Source organism: Sus scrofa, chromosome 11, assembly GCF_054392235.1.
Source record: "Sus scrofa isolate SSC_HxYL_T2T_F1_AM1 chromosome 11, Sscrofa_HxYL_maternal_Yorkshire_Landrace_v2.0, whole genome shotgun sequence".
NCBI lineage: Eukaryota > Metazoa > Chordata > Mammalia > Artiodactyla > Suidae > Sus > Sus scrofa.
The window spans coordinates 22,494,899-22,510,288 of NC_139393.1; the positions used below are offsets into that span (position 1 = coordinate 22,494,899).

The 15,390-nt window shown below is 39.4% G+C and overlaps 1 protein-coding gene across 3 annotated transcripts in view; it reads right to left on the reverse strand.

The window, feature by feature from the left end:
- Positions 1 to 15,390, reverse strand: part of GTF2F2 (general transcription factor IIF subunit 2) — a 206,927-nt gene that overhangs the window by 104,020 nt on the left and 87,517 nt on the right.

A 15,390-nucleotide genomic window follows, 5' to 3' on the forward strand; every position in this document is an offset into this window, starting at 1 on the left:
TACCAGAAAAGAAGCAAAAAAGAGCATCTCAGCAACCAAAACAGATGTCGCAAGGCCAAGTATGACAGCTCTGAGCACTTGACTCATAGGCGAGCCCATTAGACCTTCACTCAGTCTATTTGGTCTTCTTTTACACACATTATTCACCCTAATAGAATTTAAAAACTGGTTTCCTAGCTCACAGGAAATTAAAAACACTAAATCAGAACGAAGAGAGGGGTTGCAACCGACAGTAACTCAATCAACATGACAAAATGATAGCTGCTAAGAGAAGAGTGAAGAACTACATAAAATAATCAAAAGAACTCATAAAGCACAATACTCTGTGGCCATCTTGTGACAGGGTAACTAACCCGCTCTTCCTCATGGTGTCTGGAGGCAGCCAGCACATAATTCAAAAACAAGCATTCATGAGAAAAAACATGTTAAAAAGAAGGCTAACTTATGTTCCCAATAAATTCTGTACATGAGATATGGATATAGGTGTAATGTGTAATATATTTTAGAAAGGTTTTCATTCATTAAAGCTAATTTAAAATTTTTAATGTTACAAACTTTTAAAAAGAATTTCATAACAGCTTTTTGGAAAACTATTAGAGACAACTCAGTCCTCTGGATTTCCAGGAAGAAAAAAAAAAAAAAAGATAAAAATGTACCAAACCAACAGAGGCAACTATCAAAACAAAATGTCCTTGGAAAAAAAAATTGTTATCTCTTTGTTGACATGGTCAGCAACAGGTATTCCTATTTTCTTTTTTCTAAAATTTTATATGATTTTTATTTTTTCCATTATAGTTGATTTACAATATTCTCTCAATTTCTACTGTACAGCAAAGTCACACATTCTTTTTCTCACATTATTCTCCATCATGTTCCATCACACGTGACTAGATATAGTTCCTGTGCTAAACCAGCAGCATCTCATTGCTTATCCACTCTAAATGCACTAGTTTGCATCTGTTAACCCCCAACTCCTGGTCCATCCCACTCCCTCTCCCTTCCCCCTTGGCAACCACAAGTCTGTTCTCCAAGTCCAGGAGTTTCTTTCCGTGGAAATGTTTATGTGTGCCGTACATTAGATTCCAGATATAATCCTATTTTCTATATCTGAAGGAATGTTAACATATCCTGTCATCTAGTCACCACTTAGAATCTACATGGGGGTTATTTCTAGAAAAATCTATGATTATTTTGATCTTGAAGAATAATATTTTATGAAAAAGAAATATTCAAATTTACTTTACCAAAAACAGTGCTATTGAAATGCACTAAAGATAACACACATAGAAGTATAAACCCCCAGCAATTTAATGGGCTGCAATAATATGCCATATGGCATTCAATGTAATTATGTAATAAGTATTGAAAATTCTGTGAACAATAGCATTTGGCCATACTCGCCCCCTCCAAAACTGGTGTGTGTACCAGACAGTACTGATAAACAACAGATTTGTAAATTAACATTAAATATTTCACATTCATGTAAGCTTTACAAAGTGTACGTCTGTGTTTTTTCTGTACAGCAGCATCATTTTAGACTATGCAGTAAAGGCTTTTCAAAGGCTAGACGACTGAATGTAGTTCATGAAGTAGATTTATTGCTTTTCTTTTCAAACTCACAGAATGTTGCATATCAAAGCACAAACTTTCTAAAGTGAGCAACTTAAGAGCAGGTAAAGGGTCTTACCTTTTTGTTTGCAAGTGTCTGGTACACAACAGGTGCTCAACATTTACTGAATAAATGGTTTTACATGGACTTGTGAAGCTTAGGCTTTGAAACCTCTGCCTTATGATGTAAAGACTGATTTTGAGGGGTTAAAACCTCTATATTATTCACTCTACATTATTAACTTCTGTTTCAAAAGGAAATGGAATCTTTAATTCCCTGTCCAAGCTATAGTACATAGAGTGTGTCATGCCAAGGACAAGCCATTTTAAAGAAAAAATGATTTCTCTGAGATTTTAAAATATGGACTACCTGTAAATATAGCTGAATTCAATTTTATGAGAATTCGAGAAATAAAAAAGTATTAGAATTTAACAAAGAAAATAACTCTGCTAATCTTAAAATAAATTTCCAAAATGTAAGAGGCTAAAGAGATTATGAAAAATATCCACTCACACAACAAACATTTATTGGCCATTATCTTGTGGCGGACACTATGTTAGGTGACGAATAGTGTAAGTCGTAATGAATAACTAATTAATAAAGATAGTGCCGCACAGTAGCAAGTGCTAAGGGTACAATAAAACTGGATAATGGTGTAGCAGGTAACAGGGAGAAGCTATACCCCTTCACCTGGGGGTGGTCAGGAAAGGCCTGAGGAGGTGACATATGGCCTGAGAACTACGTGATGAAAGGAGGCTGACCCTTTAAGATCTGGTGAAAGACTTGGGCTTTGGCTGAAAGAGCCCTGAGACAAGACTGTTCCAGTTCTGAGGGACTTTTTAGTGGCCATTGTGGCTGCTGCCTAGGGAATGAGAGAGGAGTACGATGGAAAAGAGGTGGAAGAAGCTTCAGGAACAGATCACGTAGATTTTCTAAGGCCGGATCATGCAGGATTCCTGTAAATTCTAAGTAGGAGAATATTAAGATGGGATCTACTCTAACGACTCTGATGCTGTGTGAAGGACGGTCTATGGGGGGAAGCAGGGAGCCATAGTCAGAAGGCTTAGGAAGGCCAGCTTCCCTGACAGGTACCCTCGGCAGTCACACTGGGCCTGCACTTGGAAGGGCCTTGCACTTGATTTAATGCAGTGCCGTCACCATTATGAAATTCTTCATGATTTATGAAAGAAGGGCTGTATTTCCATTCTGCATTGGTTCCTGCAAATTACAGTCAGTCCTAAAGACAGGTGAAGAAGGCACCTGAGAACAGTGTAACAGCAGTGGCGATACGTAGCAGGTCAGGGTGTATAGTGTTGGTACAGCTGACAGAATTTGAAGACAGACTGCAGGTGTCTTGTCAAGAAAAGAGGACTCAAGGATAACTCCCAGGTTTTGTGCCTGAGTTAACCAGGTAGAAATGGTGAAGACTGGGGGAAGACCTGTAAGAGGGGTGTGGGTGCAAGGTGGGTAAAAACCAAGAATTCAACTTCGGACATGTGAAGTTAAGATGCCTCTGAGATATCCCAGTGGTGCTATCAAGGGGAATGGTGTGTATATGTGTATGTATGTATGTGTGTATGTATGAGTATGTATGTGTGTACGTATGAGTATGTATGTATGTGTGTATGTATGAGTATGTATGTATGTGTGTATGTATGAGTATGTACGAATATGTGTATGTATGTGTGTATGTATGAGTATGCATGTATGTGTGTGTATGAGTATGCATGTGTGTGTATGAGTATGTATGTGTGTGTATGTACGAGTATGTATGTATGTGTGTGTGTATGTATGTCCATATGTACATGAGGAGAGAGGGCTGAGCTGGAGAGACAAATTATGTTACCATGAATACATTTTTAGAGGGGATGTGATTACTTAGCAGGATAGTGTAGGGGAGAAATAGTTCAAGAGAGAGACAGGACCTACACAGACTACAAAGGCAAGAGGAAAACTAGAGGTCACAGTAACCAGGGGAGAAGAGTGTGCCAAGGACGGAGCTTTGAAGGGAGCCTGGGAACTCCCTCCGAGTGACATATCCTTAACTAGTGATTCACTGGATTGTCTGCCTCTTCAGTCTAACACTGAAATACCCTATAATCAGCCCTCTGCCAGGCTGATCTATGTCTCCTAAAACACTACTATTGATTTATCTCAAATTATGCTGTGCAGTTCCACCTAGAATCTCTCCCTCCCCCTCTCTATCTATTCAAACTCCATGGCTCCTTTTTCTGACGTCCCCAAATAAATATTTTCTGAAATCTGATGTTTACTACCTGTGCCAACCTCTCATACTGCATATAATCACATAATATTCTAAATTATTACCTAATACTCATCTATGATCCGCTTCTTAAAAAAAGTAAGCTCTGGTTGCTCTATGTCACATGGCTTAGTATATATTAGATGTTCAATAAATATCTATTGAGCAAAGGAGTAATAGGTGACACGCCAAAGCTACAAAATATGGGGAAGTGATAGAAGTAAATAAATTAACTTGGCATGCAAAAGCATAAAAAGGCATGACTCACTGTGATCAAAGTCCTGCGCAGCTGTGACACAAAGCCCAAGCCTCATTCCTTCCTTTCTTCATTCAACAAATATTCACTGCACACATAGTAGCTGCCAGGCCTCTTCCAGTCATTAGAGATACACCAGTGAATAAGGCAGACAAACGTCTTGCCCTCATAATACTGCATTTTAGTGAGAACACAACTTACTGGCATATTTTGTTTTGCATAAGCTTATTACTAAGCTCACATCTTTCTCTCCTGGTTTCCCGTATGTCTAATATTTTTCAGTTTGAAAAGTTTCTCCCCGAACATCATCATCATCAATTTCATCTCTCCAGTTTTCCTCAAGTACACAACACATTACAAGAAAAGGGCTTTAGACAGTCTGAGGCTTTCAAAGCCATACACACACATATGACATACATATGACAACTTTAATACTAGGGTTATTAAAGAGAACTAGGTCTTCGAAATGGCACAACTACTAGTTCATCAAAATTACTCAAAGTATTATACATTTCACATAAACACCACAAAAGTAAGATAAACTCCAAAGACATAAAATCACTTAACATCACAAAAAAAATAAAATAAAATAAAATAAAAAAAATAGCGGAGTTCCCGTCGTGGCGCAGTGGTTAACGAATCCGACTAGGAACCATGAGGTTGCGGGTTCGGTCCCTGCCCTTGCTCAGTGGGTTAACGATCCGGCGTTGCCGTGAGCTGTGGTGTAGGTTGCAGATGCGGCTCGGATCCCACGTTGCTGTGGCTCTGGTGTAGGCCTGTGGCTACAGCTCCGACTGGACCCCTAGCCCGGGAACCTCCATATGCCACAGGGGCGGCCCAAGAAATAGCAAAAAGACAAAAAAAAAAAATAAAATAAAATAAAATAAAATCACTTAACATCCTACCTCTCTCTTGCAGATATATGGAACTTTGAAATTAAAATAAGTGATGCTAGCAAAATTTATTTTTAAGTTGTAGGATCTGAAATTAGATAAAAATTCTAGGAGTGCCCACTGTGGCGCAGTGGGATTGGCGGCACTCTGGGAGCGCTGAGATACAGGTTCAATTCCTGGTCCAACTCGGTGCGTTAAGGATTGGCATTGCCGCAGCTGTGGTATAGGTTGCAATTACACCTCAGACCTGATCCCAGGCCCAGGAACTCCAAATATCACGGGGCAGCCAAAAAAAAAAGTCAAAAAAAAAAAAAAAAAAAAAGTCTTAGTGAAGCCATTATATATCTCATATATAAATCCATAAGTCTTATTTTGTAACAAAACAGAACCACAGTGCTAACAATACTAGTTGTGGGGCATCAGGGCAATGATCACCCAGTATAAGGGGGAGAGGGAGAGAACAAACTCTCTTTCCTCTTCCTCCTGATTAGCCAGGCAAGGTTTTGAAACTAAGGCCAGAAGAGCCAGTCTGCCATCTAACGCACTGCAATCATTCAGATCTTGGTTCAAATTCTAGCTTTGAGATTTACAAACTGTGAGCTTGGGCAAATCACAACTTCTCTATGACTCAATATTCTCATTTGTGAAAATGGAAATAAGACTTAAAAAAGTAACTAAAAATAATAAACATCTAATATAATATGATGCCATTTACAAGTGGGTGACACCTAAAGTCAATTCCCCATAAGCAGTCTTTTTTTCCCCCTCCTTTTTAGGGTTGCACCTGCGGCATGTGGAAGTTCCCAGGCTAGGGGACGAATCAGAGCTGCAGCTGCCCGCCTACACCCCAGCCACAACAACGCCAGATCCAAGCTGTGTCTGTGACCTACACCACAACTCACGGCATCACCGGATCCTTAACCCACTGAGCAAGGCCAGGGATCGAACCCATATCCTCATGGATACTAGTCAGTTTCGTAAACTGCTGAGCCCCAGTGGGAACTTCTAAGCAGTCTTTTAAAATCTGTAAACAATTTATTTTCTTTCTCTGCTTATAAACTAAAGGATTCTTTTTAAAAAAACTCACATTTTCTTTATAATACATCCTATGGCAAATACATCAGAGTCACAAGCAAGAGGCACAGTAGATAAGACATTCATGAGTGAGGTTTTCTTATAATATGACTGACAAACCACTAAGAATATTTAAAGCCTGATCACCCCACAGTTTAAATTAGTAACTCCTCGTAGTAACAGTAAGTTAAAGGCTTGATTAACATACTGATTCAATGTACTAAATGAGATCCTTGTTCCCTAATAAAGGATCATGAGGTATCCTTCCTTAGTTTTCAAGTGCTTCAGGGAATCTCAGGCGAATGCTAAAAATCCAGTGCCTGCAAGGATCAGGCAAGCAACTTAAATTTTAAGCTAAGTGGTAAGAAAATAGGACATGAAGGCCTGAGGCAAACCAGAGAGCACAGCGCCTTGCCGGCTGTGTGCGCTCAGCAGCGTAGAGTGGTGCCACACTGAGGTACGTTCACCTCAGAGACAGCAGAGACTTGTATAATTATTGTGACCATATCCTATCAGTAATATTGGCAGTAATGTCTTAGTTAATAAATTAGGCAAATTACTATGATTTTCTGACAGATAAAACTAAAAACACTCGAGGAAGGATTACCTTTAAATGTTTTTTAAAGGCACCATATGGGCAAAAGTTATTGATGGTCCTGATCCTGCCCAGGGACATCTGGCCACGTCTATGGGTCACATTCAGCAGCAAGTTTTCAATTCTCAGGACAGATCTCCAACAAATACAGCGCAGCCAGGTCTACCCACCTGGGCCGGGAAGCGGAGATGACTCACCTGGTGATGAGGCCCCCCGATCACCGAAGAGGATTACTCAGTTTTGGGTTTAGGGCCAACCTACAAATGGTATAATTTCTATGACTTTTCTTCCCTTCCCATGAAAATCATCTACCTACTTAATACCTTGAACAGGTAATCTGATGGCTATTGCCTCACATTTAGTAGTCACAGGTTTAAAAATAAATGCCCAGTTTGACTTATATCCATCATTCTTAAAATGTATTCAGAATTGATAGAATAAAAAGGATCAGAACAGGAGTTCCTGCTGTGGTGCAACAGAATTGGCGGTGTCTCTGCAGCAGCCGGACGTAGGTTTGATCCCTGGCCCGGCACATTGAGTTAAAGGATCTGGTATTGCCGCAGCTGTGGCATAGGTTGCAACTGCAGCTCGGATCTGATCCCTGACCTGGGAACTCCATAAGCCATGGGGCAGCCAAAAAAGACAGAGGAAAAAAAAAAAAAAAGGATCAGAACAGGATAAAAAGTAGATGCCTAAAGATACACATTACTAAGGGGAAAAGGAATGAAAAAAAGAGATGCTGAGATAATAAAGATAAACTTTCCATACTTCACAGTTTTGCCTAAGGTTAGCCCTGCTGATTTTCAGCTGTGAGTGAACAAAGAGGAATTGTGTACTGAGGTATTTTTAACCTGCAAAGCTGCGAGGCTTTGTACAAACACCACCACATGCCAATACCGTTTCTCAGGACCTGTAATTTGAATCTTAAATACAGCTAAATACATTTTTAAAAGAGTACTAATTCCAGAGAGATTCATTAATCAAGGTATACTGTAAATCCTTTAACTTTGACTGATGTTTGGTCAATTACTCTATTAGCATTTACTGAACATAAAGCTGTTGGAAGAGAGATGAATGAGATTACAGTCCCTGACCTCAAGAAGCTCACTACTGAGTAGAGACATAAACAATAATAGTAACAAGTAAAATCAAAAGCAAAATGTGGGGAGTTCCTGCTGTGGCTCAGTGGGTTACCAACCTGACTAGTATCCACGAAGTATCCATGACCTCGTTCAGTGGGTTAAGGATCTGGCATTGCCGTGAGCTGTGGTGTACGTGGAAGAGGCGGCTCGGATCTAGTGTGGCTGTGGCAGCTGCAGCTCTGACTCAACCCCTAACCCAGCAACATCCATATGCTGCAGGCATGGTCCTAAAAAGGGGGAAAAAAAAGAAAAGCAAAATGTGAGTAGTGGTTTATTAGGAAAAGTACAGCAGGAGCCTGGTGGAGAGAGATGGCTGGGGAGGTCTGCATTTGAGCTGAATCTTAAGGGATGGACAGGAGTCTGACAAGCAGAAAACCAAGGCGGTGGGACATGAATGCACATGGGGAAGATGGAAAGTTATGGATTTTGCTACCGCGCACCCCTGAGTTGTCAGAAGCCCAAGGAACATCAGGAAGGCAGGCTGAAGAGACGAGGAATTCTAAAGACGAGAGGTTTAGGGGGAGACAGTAGTACCCAGATCCTGAAAAAATCTCTCTCCTCCTCCTATCTTAAAGCAAAAACATCTGAGGACTTGAGCAAAGGATTATATAAAAACTGCATTTGTTGTTTAATTATATCGACGGCTTAATTTTTTACATATATTCCCAGTAACTTTTTACAATGCTTTGGAAATCCCTATTTCATCAGAACAGTAAATCTTCAGAGCAGTCTACAGCTCAAGGGCTGTGGGGACCGCTGCTATGGCTTTTCAGAGGAAAAGGGGCCATTTTTACTGTCATTCTCTCTAAAAAGTCTTCCTTGTACCAAAGAGCATTCCTCATGAGGACCTGTGACAGTCCTTTAAAAAAATTCTAGATAAAACACACTGACTAGTTTTCACGGTAGTTTTATCCCACTAGTATTTTCGCATATATACTACAGCTAACTACTTATAATACATTGTAAAACTGCTGTACTTTTTTTTCTTTTTCAGCTGTACCCGTAGCATATGGAAGTTCCTGGGCCAGGGATGGAATCCGAGTCACAGGTGTGACCTACACAACAGCTCTAGCAACACCAAATTCTTAACCCACTGTGTCGGGCTGGGGATTGAACCAGCACCCCACAGAGATAAGCCAGATCATTAACTCACTGCACCACAGTGGGAACTCATAAAACTATTGTACTTAATAAAGACATCCAGCTTCTCTCACGTAATCCTTCGCCTTTAAGTGGTAATTAAAAAGGTGCAGTTCAAGGGGAAAGGATGTGAGAAGGGCATACTTAAGCGAAGAAAGTTAGCTGCTCTCTTGGGTCAGCTCTTTAGGACGTCCTGTTCCCTGGCCATTAAAAAACATCTTGGATGAAAAAGATTCGTAGCCCCACATTTAAAAAAAAAAAAATCACACATTTGGATATCTCAGGAGAGCCAACAGCCAAAGTATCACAGCCGGAGGGGATGATGATAAGACTGTTTCCAAAGACAATGTGGGAAAATTTCAAGATTAGCATCCTTTACAGTTTCCATAAAGATTCCGAACATCCAGTGGAAGATTTATAAATTAAAAATCCATGGCTTTCTGATCTATTCATGACAGTATGCACATTAAGGAGTCTTTGAGGGCAGAGACGAATAGATGAAAAATCTGTGAAGAGAAGGTTAATTCTGTTCTCTGCATCTGAATCTGGATACTATCTAGGAACTTTTTTTTTTTGCTTTTTATGGCTGCACCCATGGCATATGGAGATTCCCAGGCTAGGGGTCAAATCACAGCTACAGCGGCCAGCCTACGCCAGCCACAGTCACAGCAACTCGCCAGATCCCAGCCGCGTCTGCGACTGGGACACCACAGTGCACGGCAATGCTGGATCTCAACCCACTGAGCAAGGCCAGGGATTGAGCCCGCAACCTCATGGTTCCTAGTCGGATCCATTTCTGCTGCACCACAACGGGAACTCCATATCTAGGGACTTCTAAACCACTCTGTTAGTATTTTTGTTATGAAAAGAGGATTATTATCATGGACTCATAAAAAAAACCCTTCAGATTTTTTTTCTCAGTTCTAGTTCTTTTTCTGCCCTATTTCCAGTTTAAACATATTAAACTAATTTATCCACCTCAGGGCAGGGATTCAAAAAGAATCCTTGGGTGCAAGTCTCTTTTATCGTGAAAACTAAGACCAACTGGATGGGGCTTGGAACACCTGCAGCAGAGTTTTAGGACAGGAGTATGTACTCAAGTAGCTGTCACAAGCAAAATAGTTAATATTTACTTACTCTGTGTCAGACACATCATCTATTACACAGTATTATTCAGTCATTATCGTAACAGTAAGATAAATGCCACCATCACCTTCTACAGATGAGGAAACAAACACACAGACAGGCTGTGTACTTTGCCCACAATCATACAGCCAGTCGAAGGGAAAGCCAGTCTTTGAAACCAGCCAGTCTGACTTCAGGACCCAACCTTTAACCATCTCACCCCTATTATTAAGACATCTTCCCAAGTCCAGAGTTGCTTTCTAATAAAAGCCCTGATCCTCTTTCAAGAGATTAGATCGTCATTCCTCATCTTATCTCTCTAACCCTAGCACCCCACCTGCCCCTTCCCGGCTGAGGAGCAGCCACAGGTTTTGGATGGAACTGACCCACATAAGCCATTTCCATGGCGGGCCCGAAGCATGAGTCCATGCTTCCCTCTTCACTGACACATTCACTGGTTCTGGGATAAACCCAGAAACCATACTGGTCCATGGAAGGAAGTGAAGGGTTCTGTTTAATGGTTGGCTGAGGACAAGGTCACTTAACTCCTGAGGCCCCATATGAATAAAGAAGCATAAAATCCTGGGAGCTGCGAGTAGCTGTCTTGTCATAGGCAAGCTGGAGAAAGACAGACCCACGAAATTTAGAAACAGAGCTAGAGCACTGGTGACATTGAGAACCTCTAGATAAAGCCATGGCTAAAGGCCACAGTACCACTGGATTCAATTTATTTGAGTCAATGAATTTCTTTTATCTTTAAGCCAGTTTGCATTGGGTTTTCAGATACCTGCAAAGAAAGCATCTATACAAATATATTAAGCATTAACCTCAACACTCGCCAGAAACTCCGTTCAATAAGACTTGTTTCAAATAATATCGTCTGAAAGCTAAAATCCAGTACTACATTTCCCTGATCATAAAATTATCTTTACTGAACTCTGAGTTGCTTCCATGACTTCAACTTTTATTGAGGATTAACAGAAAACCGTATTTCTATACAACTATTTTTAGTTTGTTTTCCTGTTTAATAAACTTTACATACAAATGTAAATCACATTACATAAATACACATTTAAACATTAACATAGCACTATTACATGCCCAACTGCGTGACTCCTGGGAAGCCCCTAACAGTTGATGTTCAGCCATAACGGTTTTTATTCTAGATTTTCCAGTATATGTTTCCTAATTACCAGAACTTTCACGACTTCACTCCTACTGTTTAGTTCTCATTTTAAGTTTAGCATTTTAATATACCAGGCTATTCACAATAAAGGTGATCTTACATCCCAGCTTATCCCTCTGGTCAGGCCCACTTTCGTTCTTAAAAGTATCCTGTTTTGAAACAGACTCACAGACAAAGAGAACAGACTTGTGCTTGCCAAGGGGAGGGGGCGGGGGAGGGATGGATAAGGAGTTTGCAATTAGCAGATATATGGAGAGTGGATAAACAACAAAGTCCTTCGTATAGCATAGGGAACTACAGGCACTATATTGTGATAAACCATCATGGAAAAGAATATGAAAAAGAATGTGTGTGTTGGGAGTTCCCGTCGTGGTGCAGTGGTTAACGAATCCGACTAGGAACCAGGAGGTTGCGGGTTTGGTCCCTGCCCTTGCTCAGTGGGTTAACGATCCGGCGTTGCCGTGAGCTGTGGCGTAGGTTGCAGACGCGGCTCGGATCCTGCGTTGCTGAGGCTCTGGCATAGGCCGGTGGCTACAGCTCCGATTCGACCCCTAGCCTGGGAACCTCCATATGCCGCGGGAGCGGCCCAAGAAATAGCAAGAAAGACAAAAAAAAAAAAAAAAAAAGAATGTGTGTGTATATATATGTATGTATATATATATACACACATAAATAAATACATATAACTGAATCACTTGGCTGTTCAACAGAAACTAACATAGCATTGTAATTCAACTATACTTCAGGAAAATAAAAAGTTTTTAAAAGCATCCTGTTTTAACAACATTGTAAATCAACTATACTTATAAAGGGACATAGCTATAAGATAATCATGCTAATATGTAAAAGAAATCATTTATAAAATAATTATTCTTTATAAAATTTACATACATGAAGAAAAGTAAAAATTCCAAGGACTAAATATATTCAAAAACTAGTTCAAATGTGGAGAAAAGAAAATGCTTCAGTGCTGTTACTGCATTAAGCAAAAATTTTATTTGTAGAAACTTTTCTAGGTATGAATTTAGTTCACCCACAAATTACATAAAGAATGAAAGCGTCTTTCCACTTCCCTTTAATAATAAAGTCTAAGCTATCTTTGACCATAAGAAGAAGCATCAGGAATCTAGGCAGGTATAGTGTGATAACCTCTCCCCAGGAGAGAATATGACCCACAACGTGCTTCCCACTGTCTGGGGTCTCAACTGAGAAAAGAAATGCTGACTCTTCTTTTCTCCACCCCTCTACAGCCAATGTTCTGTTTCCAAAGGAAAGGCTTTCCTTAGGTTTTTGAAGAAAACCTACAAAACACTGAAAGAATGAAAAATAAAAACTTCTGAGACAAGTATTTTTAGACGACAGTGATATAAACATGCTGAAGTTAAAAAGCCATTTATTTTCCTATTACTAGGACTTTCCTACAAGAAAACACATATTAGGGTGATTGTCTTATATATCCCTTTACATTTAAGACAAGTACAATGTGAATTTTAAATCAGGTGCCTACATAATTAATCATTTAATTACTAAGGAAAAATTTAAGATGGGTAATAAAGTTAGACTTAATAAAACAATACAAATTAAAGTTTAATTAGTACATCAAATATGAGCTATTTTAAATACATTTACCAATTTAAGATAAATTTCCTCCTAATAAAATATTCAGATCTGTTTAAATTAATATCAGATAAAAAGAAAGTAACAGAAGCACTGGATTTTTTTTTTTTTCCATTTAGGTTTTCTTGGTGGCTATATATGGATTCTTGCAGAATTTTATATTATGTGATGTGACTGGACAAAAAATTACAGCACAGGATTTTTTTCTTTCTTGGCTTAAATTTCGCTGACTTAAAGGTTTACATATTTCTTGGGTTTACTGCAATACTATTTTCTACCTTTATCTAAATGAATGACAGAATCTTACAAACTAAAAGAATCTTATTTACATCTGATTAATATGGGAGTTATAATTCTCATAACATTTGGCTAATTTATACGCTAAAATTTAATAACAGAAAGCTAGAGTAAGAATTTATTACTAAAATAAATTCCCACTAAAGTAACACATCATTCTTAGAGTATTGTCTATAAATATATACTTTGTATATACCCATTTACATTCCTAAGAGTGTTGTTCAGCTGCTAACTGCTAAAATATAACACAGTAAAAACTCACTGATTAAAAGAAAAAAATCTCCCCGATGAAGTCAAGGAAGGAAAGGTCTTCTTGGATATTAACAGCTTTCTCTTCTAATCCTCTATAAGTGGAAGACTATTTAATTCTTCGTATTTTGAAAAACTCTTTTATTTTTGATGAAACATTTCTGTATTTGTTTTACAATCACTTTCTTCTTCTCAAAGCAAGATGTGTGTGAAGTTCCCTGGTGGCCTAGCAGTTAATGATCCCGCACTGTCACTGCTGTGGCATGGGCTCGATCCCTGGCCTGGGAACTTCCATATGCAACAGGGACGACCAAAATAAGTAGTACGTAAGTTAAGTAAATAAATGAATAAACAAAAGGGAGTTCCCGTTGTGGTGCAGCAGAAACGAATCCGACTAGTATCCATAAGGACGCAGGTTTGATCCTTGCCCTCACTCAGTGAATAGGGGATCCAGTGCTGCTGTGGCTGTGATGTAGGCCAGCGGCTGTAACTCCAATTCAACCCCTAGCCTGGGAACTTCCATATGCTGCGGGTATAGCCCTACAAAGCAAAAAATAAAAATAAAAAAGGGGGTGTGTGTGTATATGAACTGAAAAATTAGGTCCAGGTTTCAAGTGCAGTTGTGAGATTTAAAAAAAAAAAAAAAATTAACGAAGCTGAATAATGCTGATTCCCATATTTTGTACTTAGTTTTGCCATTTCTTTCTATTTCTTTCCATTTCAACCCCACAAACACTTCTGATAGCTATTATCTATAATACTATGCTAAGTGCTGAGAATACAAAAAGGAAAGAAGGGAGGAAAATTGAAAGGAAAAAGAGAAGAAAAATAAAGCTTATAGTCCCTGTTCTCAAGAAGTTAATAATCTTGTAGGAGATGCAATTTGGTGCATATAAATAGAAGAAAATATAGACATTTATACACATCATTAAAGAAGAACAAGTATATGGGAACACAGGCAAGGGGGGGGTGGCAGATGCTGACGAGTGGGGAGTGGAATGATAAACAAAATAGATGAGATCCAACTTATGACTCAGATTACTTTCCTATTTTGATTACCCATCAGTAGTCTTCTTCCAGTTTAAATACTTTCTGCTTCTAAGTTTTTATGTCAACTGTCAACAAGGCTTTAAATTAAGCTATAAAGACCTCCCCACCCCTTTTCCCTCATCAGTTCCCTGCACAGGACAGTGGGAAGGCAGTCTGAGGACTCGCAGCAGATGTGCATCCAGGCCACACAAGAGCCACCACTATCAATCTGGTCCTAGAGACATCCTGACTCACAACCATGAGACGAGTTTATCAAGTCCTACCGACTCTACTTCCAAATATCCTCAAAACCCAGATTCTCAACCCCCTTCTGCCTAGAACCACCTTGTTTGGTCATTCTGATATTTCGTACCTGGCCTATTGCATCAGTCTCTAGCTTATCTCTCCGATTTCCATCTTTATACTACAGCCAGAACGAGCCTTCCAAAACACAAATCCCTTTGCTTTTCATCCGGCTTAAAATTCTTTAGTGCCTCACTAACAGCAGTAACACACAAGTTCAAATTTCTTGCCACAGCATAGCGGACCCTTTAACAAGTAATTTAACACGCATATATGACTCTTTCACATGTCAAACCTTTCCTCCTACCATTCGTTCACTCAACAAATATTTACTAACTACCTACTACATGTTATGAACTATTCTAGACAACTTGGTGTGTGTGTGTGTGTGTGTGTGTGTGTGTGTGTATGAGTGAACAAAAATTGGTGCACATAAAACAAAAGGCAAACCTCAGGAGCTTAAAATGCACCAGGGCAAAGCTAGCAATACATATAGTAAGTCAATTATAGTATATTAAATGATATGTGCTATGAAGAAAACACACCCACAGAAGGAAATAGGGTGGTGGGAGTAGACCTTATTGGAGAAGCAGAATTTGAGAAGACTTGAAA